This window comes from Anser anser (assembly GCF_964211835.1).
Source record: "Anser anser genome assembly, chromosome: 1".
Classification (NCBI taxonomy): domain Eukaryota; kingdom Metazoa; phylum Chordata; class Aves; order Anseriformes; family Anatidae; genus Anser; species Anser anser.
The window spans coordinates 202165140-202176386 of record NC_139720.1 but is presented as its reverse complement, the minus strand read 5'-3'; the positions used below and the strand labels follow the sequence as shown (position 1 = coordinate 202176386).

General features: G+C 39.5%; 1 long non-coding RNA gene across 1 annotated transcript; it reads left to right on the top strand.

Annotated features, from left to right (window-relative positions):
- Positions 1 to 722: 722 nt before the first annotated feature.
- On the top strand, positions 723 to 5396 carry LOC310892805. Its single transcript, XR_014578466.1, has 3 exons — positions 723 to 1867; positions 2424 to 4322; positions 4777 to 5396. It is a non-coding gene; the product is annotated as an uncharacterized lncRNA (long non-coding RNA).
- The last annotated feature ends 5851 nt before the right edge of the window (positions 5397 to 11247 follow it).

The following is an 11247-nucleotide window of genomic DNA, read 5'->3' as shown; positions in this document are numbered from 1 at the left end:
CTGATACACTTTAGCCTTCAAAATACCCTAAGATTAATGAAAATGAAACTCTTGTGCATTCTTAAAATGGTATCCCAATTCTTTGTAGTGATTTAATGTAAATTCTATGGTGATTCGTTAGCATGATTGGGTTACAATGTGCTCTTCACATAAAAGCACAGCAGAGCTTACAGGATTGACAATATTTTCTAAATCGCAATTTAATTTTATACCCCTCTCTTTAAAAGCTAAGTTATATGTTTGTCACCTGGATATTAATTCCTACTTTCTCCATAAACATAACTTTCTGAATTATCCTTATTAATCATTGTTGTCACAGCAAAGTGACTGCAGGCAAAACAATGAGTCAGCAGTGATTAAAACAAATGATGAGAGAAATGGACTCATTGCATGGACACACTTTTAATCTATAAAGAAGAATGATGCTTGCACTGGAAACAAAACTATCCTGGTGGTCTTCATCTACTCTTCAATCGATATTCCATCTGCATCTTAAAAAGCAAGCTTCAATCTGTCTGTTCACAGGAGGGCCTGGGGTGTTTATGACCAAAGCCGTCAGCTGGCTTTAAGTGGAGTCATTCTGTTGGCTTTCACAGAGCTACGCTGCTTTAGGACAGCTTAGCATCTCAATATACATACCAGGGGGGTCAAAGGGCAGCATAAAGGTATGTGAAACACCTGTCTGCAGCAGTCCTGGTGAGAGCCTGCCTTATCTCCTGACAGTCTGCGGTGGAGAGTGACTCGGCTGTAAGAAATTAAATATTATGATACAATTACTTAAATTTAAAAAAAAAAAAAAAAAGAGAGAGAGAGAAAGGAGAGAAAAAAAATAAAAAAAAAAAGCTTTTTGCCCTTTAGTGCTTGTGAAACACGGTAGGCTGACACACATGGCTCATTCCTGGACCACTACAGCATAGGTGCTTGTTTTGGCACTTTGTCTCCCACCATCTCAATACTGTTGTTCTTCAGTCTCATGCCAGTGAAATGAGATATCACAGGGCTGGTGTTTTATAAATACTTGATTCAACACTGCTTTGCGCTGGCCTAATACTGGTATAACTCAATTGAATTCCAGACCTAATTTTAGGACTGCCTGAAATGGCCAAAACCACCGTTATGTCATGTTTTACTACTTGCAAAACAGGGTTAGTGTTACCTACCTTTTTTGTTCTGCACCATGGAGTCTCCATAGGCAAAGTGTTACATAAATGCTCTGCATTTATTATTTCAAATAGTAAATCAAGGACAGGACAAGTACAGCATGCTGGAACAGGTATTAAATTTGCAGACATAAGCAGAGCTCTGTGTGAGAAATGTTTCAAAAATAATATAAAAATGTGAGACTAATTCTCTGTAGTGAAGGAACAAGAGTAATTGCAGGAGTGTAGGGGTGAGATGGGAATCATGGGAATTATCACTCGCACAAAATTAACTGCAACAGTGTTTTGCAAGCACACAGGACATGAATATGAACAATCAGTCAAAGGGACTGGAAAAGTGATCCAGCAGAGCCATAGCAAAAGCCAGAGTCATGGTGGCTACTGTTAGAAATTGAGGCCTTTATGGTTTTGCTCCATATGGACTAAATGAACATTACTGACAGGACTCTGCTTTTATTGGCATAATTCATTTTCCTCCCCCCAAAAAATTCCAGCTAAGTCCATAGGAAAAATTCTATTAGCTAAGGAATTAGGTCATTGCCTATTTCTTCAGATAGCCATCACATCAGTAATATATGGGAGTACAGTGGTGCAGAACTTCCTGGAAGTCAGGCATTTTGATATCCTTAATTTGTCTGAAGAGCTGCAACTCCATTTCCAGATGCAGGTCAGGTGAATGTGCCTTACATCAGAAGACACAGAGCAAGGTCAGTTTATGTTAAGTAGGATGGAGTATATTTCTATATAATAAAGACTCTTTGTGGAAGGGAAGTTTTCTCTGCTGGTACACCTACATCGTTCCCAAATAACATGCATTGGAGCCATTCAGTGTGTGATATAGCTCCACTTCTAAGCTTTCCTTCTTCATATTTTTGACAGGGAAAATTTTTGATGACTGATTTTTATTGTTGTCCAGCCTTTTATGGTTGCCTTCGTAGAAGGAAAAGAAAAAAACACATCTCTTTGCCAGAGAAGACAAAAACAATTTCTTCAGTGTTGTTTCTGTCAGTGCACACAGGCTGTATTTGCTACAGAATATTATTGAAAGGCAAAAAAGACCAGGAGGGATTATTTTCTAAGTGCTAACATTGTTTAACAATATCTTTGCAGAACAGGAACCAGTTTCAGCTGGTGCCTTTCATTTTCCAAAGCATAACCAAAATGAACTGGACTCTCGTGGTATTATTCTGTGGGAAAATGTTGTTTTCAAATTTTTGCTGGTCATTAACTTTAATGTCATAAAATCATCTTTAATTGTTCCAGGGGCCTGAGGTAGCCTGTCTTTGTGGCTTTAAAAATCACCATGCCTTTCATCATATTACTGAGGTCACCTGTTCATGAAGAAAAAGGAAAAGAAGAAAAAGGAAAGGAAGAGGAAAGGAAAGGAAAGGAAGAGGAAAGGAAGAGGGAGAGAAGTATTCCAGTGAAAGGAGAGACCAGTCTTGGACACAACAGAACCAGTATAGATATACTCTGGATTTGGAGAGCATACACAAAAGATACTCAGCTCCTGGCTGCTATTTGGTACAATTCTATCAAGGACCTTCTAAATACAAGTAGAAACATATCTTGATCAAAAACATCTCTTCACCAAAACAGAAGGTTTACAGGAATAGTTGCTTTACGTAATTTCTTATACTATCCAGATTTTATGGTATTTCCATCTAGATTAAGAAGAAAATCCCCAAATACTTAGCTAATTCAGGTTAAAGTAAGATAAATCATGTTAAAATAAGATAAAATAAGTTACCTGTTGAGCTAATTAAGGACAGTCCCTCTTCCCTATGGGGACAGTCATGATTGTAACCCTTCTAGGAAAGATCTTCCTCTGCTTTTTCCTATTGACAAAGGAGGAGGCTGCATGTTGAGGCCACAGATACTGTCACGGGGCAACTTTGTGCCAGAGCAGTCTGTAGCACCACAAAAAGCAACAATCCTCCTGGGCCTCCTCCACAAGGCAGAAATCCCACTGGTGGACAATGTTGCGGTGGGTACTTCTGGAATTTGCTGAGGCTTATGATGCCCACTAAAGTAAATGGGAACCCAGGGTGTGCTCAAATATTGAAAGAAATGTTGCATTTTGCAGAAGTGACTCTCAGGGTCTGTAATGTGAGAGCCTCACCTGTGACTGGTTGAAAGGTGAGAGTTCAAAGATGGTTTCCCTGTTTGCATTAAAAAAAAAAAAAAAAAAACAAAAACTGCAAGACAAGAGCCTTACACAAGAATCAGGTTGTTTTTCACACAGATTTCAGCTATAACTCAGGGAATGAAAATACCTTCACTTTTTGTCACAGAAGTCCAGAATATGCCCAGCATAGTAATTCAGGCTGTACTCTTGGGGAGGAGTTTCTCGTTCTTGTGAAAATACTCAGACTCACCGTGATGAATAATACTTCCCAAAAGCCCAAGGATATTCACAGCTTCTAACAGTATTTTCTGCAACTGCACTCCTAAAACTCAGACCTCTGAAAACCAGGAAATAACAGAGATAAACCATATGCATATGCTATTTATCCAAACAACTTTAATTCTGCTGACCCTGAATTACACGATAGGAAGGAGTGAGCACCTGCCAATAGTTTAGCTGTTTCCAGATTAGCTGTAGGTGTCCTGAAGGGCTGAGGACATGGAGAAATTGGGAGAGCTGTGATTGTGATATGAAGCACTTCAGGCAACCTCTGCATACGTGGAAAAAGGAAGAGATACATGTGTACCCCAACAGAGGCTGTGGTGCCTCATTTCAGCACTGTGCTGAATAGGCTGTGCCAGACGCTTAGCATAATTTCCTTTTGTCTTGGGGATTATCATCTGTTAAATGTGAGATGAGTAAAATCTGTGGGCCTTATCCTGGGTAAATGAAAGAGCGATGTTCGATGGCATTGTGCGTGAAGGGTGAGGGGACTGTGAAAGGACAGGGAAGAACCATAAATATTAGCAGATGTGTTGCCTTTTCAGAGGAGCATGGAAAGTATTTTACAGCAGACATTTCCTGCTCTATTCATAATGAAGACAGGGAGCACGTACGTGTAGTAAAGATATATCATTTCACCTGGAGATGGCAGAATTGTGGATGTGCTCCTCAACTCTGTATTTGCTCTTACAGATTCAAGATGAGTGGATTCAACACTGCAGAAGGACCTGGGTTATCCTGGGCAGCCTCAGGTCTGCACCTCTGTTTCCTAAGGTGTTTTGCTTCCTTTGGTAGTTTTTTTTACCTTGCCTACATGCATATATTGGAGGAAAGCTGGAAGGGCAGGAGAGTGTTGGGGTCTGTTTCAGAAAGATGAAATGTTTCTCAGGCAAGATAGCAATCAAGCACATAGTAGTTTCTACGGTTAGCTTTGCAGGGGGACACTATTGTATTTGGATATTTGGATAAAAATAAGGAAACCACTTTATTCTATAATGTTTGCTGTCTGTTGCATACATTGTAAAGCTGCTTTGGAGGCTATAAATACGCTTGGAAACACTTTCAAGACATTCATTAGACCATTGAAAAAAATCACAAATGTAGTGTGTGTCCTCACATGTTAGCACTTCTATTGCAAGGTGGTAACAATGAGTGGTAATTACATGTGTGAAAATCATCTCCTTTTAAGTACAATTTTCTCAGCAGAGTGAAAATATCCGTGGGTATAAATACAGATGCGGCGAGAGAATCTCCAAAAGCTGTGAACTGCTATTTTGCTATCACTACTACACAGCAGCACTAGCACACAAGAGTCTGTGATGTGCATCAAGGAGTACCTGTTCTCAGCTCCTCTATTCAAGCACTGTCTTAAAAGCAAATTTAAAACACTTTTTTCCCTCTATTCCCCATGCGGAGAGACAAGGCAAAACCTCCAAAAGAACAGAAGTCCTTAGATTCATAGGCATTCACAGAAGACAGAAAAAGGGAATGCAAAATCCTCTGCTAGCCTGACAGTTGCTCACAGTTCACACACTCCCAAACCAGAGCACACGAGAGCATGCAAAAAGCCATCCCTGGCTGATCAGTAATTGTTAGATCCCACAAGAAAGCAAAGAACAAAGTCCCCACACCCTGTTATCCTCTTTAATCATTACTTTGGGCATGGACCCTTAGCTTTGGACCAATAAACTCTTTCTCCTTTACTCCCAGATGCTTTCTCCATTAATTCTGTTTCCCTCCCTGCAAGCATTTCTATTTGTTTCCCATTTTATTTTTCAAGTACCTCCTTGATGATCATCCTCCTCAGACAAGCTCACTCCCTTCTCTCTGTCTCCCCTTCAAGTATATCCAAAGTTGACAGATACACAGATTATAACAATATGAATAGCTTATAGCAATAAAACAATTTAATTTTCCTTTTGGTTTAATGTGATGGAAGCACATTAAGAAGAAAAAAAAATCCACTGTGCTATCAAAAAAGAGCATGCTTGTTTTCAGGCATTGCACATAGAAAAGCAATTAGCTGATTTGCATGTACTTTTGCTAAAGTGAACTCCATTTCTTAAAAATATAGTCCAATGTTACCAATAAACTAATCTGTAGAAATACAGAAGCTACCAACTAGATTCTTCACTTAAAACTTTGATTTAAGTCTGATTTAAACCCCATTAATGTCAGCTGAAGACTTTCCACTGACTACTAAAGGAGCTTGCATGAGACTATTACAGATGTAACATTTCTGGCTGTGGAATAAATAGAAGCCAGACATGAAAATTAAATCACTTAACTGTGGATTGTGGACAGAAGAAAAACACATTCAGCATATTAAGATGAAACATACCTCTTCCTCTAATATGCAGAGGAACATAAACAAGGAGAGCAATACTCTGACTTTCTAATGAATTACCCGTTCAAGTACTGGTGTATGCTTAAGTGGCAGACATTAAGATACTTTCGGATAAAAGACACCATCCTGTCATTTGGCACCCCGTTGCCACAGTTGCCTTCTGCTCAATTCCAGTCACACCTCTCCTCCTGTGATAGAGCTCTTATTGTAAAGTCACCTTGTGGGTCTCACCCAACCTGATTCATTTCTGATTTTACAGCTAGGCTGATCTGCTTTCCATGTGACTACAGAAAAACTCCACAGCAAATAGGTGCTCCATGGTGGTGGATAAATCGTGGGGTATTTGTAAGGCAGTCTTCATAAGGGTGAGAAACAATAGGGCAAAAAATAACTGCTAGAGGATTAAAAGTAATGGCCACCCAGCTACAGTTTTTCAACCTATTATCAGTTCAGCTTGCTGATAAGGATGACAATATTATGAGGAATGGAAACTAGTACCTCTGCATCTGTTTTGTATTCAAAATGAAGGCGCACAGATGAAAAATACCATACTTTAGCCATCAGATTTCCCTGAGAACGATAGCACAGTTCTCCTGGAGGTAATGAGTTTCTCAAAAACACTGCAGTTTGTCAACTAGTACAGTAGCCATTTCCTTACTGACCGTAGGTGCTGGGAAGCTTTCACAGCTGTTGTGTGGTCTGCTAGCCAACACAATGTTAGCAAATTTTCTTTCATGTGAATTGCTAAAACAAGCAAAAGAAAAGCTTTTGCTGATCTGCTCTTTTAAAGAGAGAAAAAATATTTTAAATGGTTGAGAAGGGAGAAGAAGAATGTGTGTGCTGGCCCAGAACATATTTTTTTTTCCCTGCACTATCCTTCTCTCTAAAAAGTTCTAAGAAAAGCTGAATTTCAAATAATCCCATGACTTCTGTAGCTTTGACTTTAAGGAAAACATAAAACATAACAAGATTTTGATGAAAGGATCAGAAGGGAAAGGAATAATGTTCATTACAATTATGCTGAAAAGCTGCTGGAGACAGATGACAGCTGCATAATTAACAAATACTGTACATAGGTATTCAGTTCATAGGTATTGAATATATCTCTACATTCCCTACTAGAAAAAAAAATCCTGTTCAATTTACAGAAGATGGAAAGAACACATACAAACCTTTAAAGATGTTAAAGAAAGCAATAAATTATTTTTCATATTTTCTGGGAACAGACAAAAAATTACAGGATCCAATCATACAAGACAGAATTATTTTAAACTCATTGCATTTCCCAGCTGTTTCCCATAAACATGCAGATTTCTTGGAGAGACCTCTGAATATTCCTGACCAAGGAGGGAAATGAGGAAAGGTAGTTTAGGCAAACAGGGATAATGGTTGGGGCAAAAGGATGGGCTAAATGCCTCTGAATTCTGCCAGTCCATCAAACATCATTTTTCATTAACTATGAGTTACTCAGAGTCCAGATCCTTTTGAATGCCCACTACCTCCTTACGACTTATTCAGATAAGAGGTATTACCATGAGATAGGAAGTACTGATTACACATAGGTTGCTCTGAACATCTCCACCTCCACCAGTGGCACCCCAACAACCCCACTGTCATATTTAACAAAGAAGGGCTCATGGTGATGAACACAGTGCTGAAGAAATGTCCAGATAAAGCATCTATCCACATAGTAGACTCTCACTTCACTGGAAGGCTTTAAAACAGGAAGGACTAACAAGCTTCCATAGATTTATGAAATTAACAAACAGTTATTGTCCTGTATTGATGGAGGTCAGGCAAAATAAATATTACTTGTGGTTTGCAGTGAGTCATGACCACATCAACACTTGATGGCTGGAGAAAGAGCAAAAAAGGAAATTCCTGAAGGACAGAAAGCCTTATCTGTCTATTACAGAGCTAGATTGTAACCCTAGCTGGCCTTTTTCCTGTTCATTTCACTTGTCTTGACCAATAAATAAGCAAACTGGAGCAATAAAACCATGAACAGGAAAACTTGCTGACTAATGAACTGGATTTTTTCTCATTCCTGACCTTGCTGGACCATTCCACCAGTTTAGAGGATCGTTAATCAACAAATCTCTTTCATTTAATCTTTGCCTGGAAAATGAAAAGGTTCACACTTTGTATTAATGTCACACACATGTAGTTTATAATGGCTTATTCAATGAATAAATAGACACTTTAATAAGTGGTTTACTGGTAGTTATAAATTCACCTTGGTCAATAGGCTGCTTGGCTTCTCAGCTCCCATTAACACTTCCGCTTTTGCATTCTTTTCAGTGACTTTTATAACAAATTTACTATTAATTATCAATTTAACATTTTAAACTATTCCTTCATATATAATGACAGAGAAGACTGAAAATATTTTATTTTAAGACTTCTTCTGATAGCAGGAAACAAAGACTTTCTTTCTTTCTTGCTCTTCTTGCTTAAGAGAAACAATAGAAACCAGCGTAACCACTAGCAAACATATATTAGTCTCTTGGCTTTATTTCTGAAACTTCGCTATTAGAGCCCACTTAATTAGATGCATAAATCCTGTAAATGATGTCAATGTTCATAATTAAATGAGACAATTGCAAAATCAGCTGCAGTACAAAATGTAGATAAATGTGGGAATGAACAATACAGGATTGCTTTATTATAAATCTGCATGAATAACACTGCCGTAGTGATGCAGTAGAGAACTTATAACATCTGCTTCATACATATGAAAATTCAATTAAATTATCGGCCACGAATTACTGTAGTACAAATATCAACAATGACAATTTTGACCTAATTATTTTAAAATTTTTAAAGCAGAAAAGGTCATGTTTCACTACAGTGATGTCAGTAGATTCATATTCTGATGCTTAAACAACATAATAATGTAGTCCTTTAAAAATATATCTTTCACCAATGGAAAAAAAATAAAAGATTGATTTAGAATTTATTGCTGTTTAACATAAAATCAAATAACAAATCTAAAGGGCAGTAGCTCAACTAAAAATTGTTGTAGCAATCAAAACTCTATTAATTAGGGTATTTTATACTAACTATACTAACTCAGGATCCATATCTGAGGTCAGGGTGCATCTTACTGTTTTGTTAGAATAAATATCTATTTTCATGAAATAATATGGATGAATGATTCAAATATTTTCACCTTTCATGCACTGAGATCATACATGACTGACAATGTTGACTTTGAAGTATTTGTATATAATATGTATTTACATACCTATATATATATATACACACATACAGACTATACACACATACACAGACTATATATACATATGTATTTATGTGTGTGTATCCCTCTCTTTTTGCTCCCTCTCTGAAATGGGTCAAGCTTTGACCATGCTGACATCTAACCAGACTGCCATCCTTAGGGAATATACACCAGACAGATACTATCCTTTCAGATCAGAAGTGAATTTTAATATTTATCCCCAAATAAATCTTGATGACAGATGGACTGTTCTTTCCATGAATAATAATTAGGAGTTAGGTCCTCCAACTGGATCTGGCAGCAGTCTTGCAAAAGCAAACCTCAAAGTCTTTGGGCAGATGCTCAAGTCCCCCACAATAAAGGCTCAGCCAAAGGACTGACTCCTTCATGGGTAACATCTTAGAGTACTCTGCAGTTCAGTGCTTCAAAAATATAGTGCTCCTGATGTAACATTTACTGCTGTGAGAAACATGCAGAATTGAGCCCAGGGACACAGCTAGGCAATTACCCCATGTCCACTTTCGCCGCCTTGGCAGTGCCAGATAACGTCATCTTCTGCCATTTCTTGTAGGCTGCCGAATCCATTGTCAGCGCTTAACAAATAATACTAACAGGACATATTTAAAGCATTGACTTGGTGTTATCAAAAGGCAAACAGCTAGATGGGAAGGTCACTTCAAGGATTTATCTCTGCAGGCTCTCAAGTAAAGTCTGCAATCACAGAGACCTTCCCTTTATGCTAAAGGAGAAGCTCAGCCTGTCCTTGGACCTTGCACGGGCACACAGAAAACTATTAAACATACTCATCTCCTCCTCCTCCAGGTGCTATATTAAAGGATTAGGGATAATGGGAAGGCAGGCATTGCACATCCTTGGAGTTGCAAATTGTTGCAGAGCATAAGGAAGGCATGCTTATAACCATATCTGGTGAACCAGCCTACTGCTAGGCTTTGGAGAAGGCGGCTCACTGCTCTGGCCTTTCCCCAAGCTTTTCTGCAAGGTGGTCAGCCCATCCGAACTCAGAGTAACTAGATGCCACAGTTTCTGTTCACCCAGACTTGTACATCCAGACATCTAAGGAGAAAGCCCTTTAGACACATAGCGCTCAACCCCAAGGTAACCCTTTGCTCTGAAGGGGACACAGCTTTAAGAAAGGGGATCTGAATCCCTGGAATTAACTTGCCAAAAGAAACCCACATGCCACCTCAAAGTTTGTTCTCTGCAAGGACAAGCAAGGTGAAGGAGCACTCAAGTATGTGTGGGGAAGGTGCTGGCAGTCTTTCACTGCTTGGTTCTAGCTGGTGAGAAGCAAGCTCTGGTCCAGGCACTGTCTTATTGACTGTTCGCGTGGCTTCCCCATCAGAGCTGGCCTGAGGCCAGATAGTCCAAAGCACAGGTGGGGACGGTGCATCCACAGCAGTCTGCACCCCTCCAGACAGACACGGCCTCAGGCATGATCAGTCTTGCATCGAGCCATTGACCAGTGATTGCTCCAACACGTGCTTCCCCTATCGCACCCTGCAGCAAGGCTGGTAGCTCACAGGTTTCACAACTTGTTTATATCCTCTTGTAGCAGGTGCATGAAGCACCAGAGCAGGAGAGAGGCCATGGTGTTGTAAAGCAGCAGGGACCACATTCCCCTTACCCTAACAAAGCACGTTTTCCTTCTGCAACTTTGTTCTGGGCTGTTCTATTGCCATGTGATCCACTGCAGCCCCTTTGTCTCACATGATCCCAAGCACCAGATATTAGCGGCATGGTGCTCAGTCACTGCAAAAATACCTGTGCTGCCCGGGCACTCCTTTACAATATAAAACAAAATCACTTAAGAAAAAGCAAAATGCAACAAGCTGGTCATCATGCATTTCTGTCCCTAGGCTGAGACAGAAGAGAAAGAGCCACTTGTGGCAGATGCCATGTAAAGCACCACATGCAGATGGGGATGCTCTGCAGTGCTCAGGACATGTGCATAATGCACCTGCAAAAACTAGACTGACTTCTGCCTTTCACACACACATACATACATATACTCACTGGTTTAATGCAAAGAGGCACGTATCCTGATGGACAGCTCTTCTGTGGCACAATG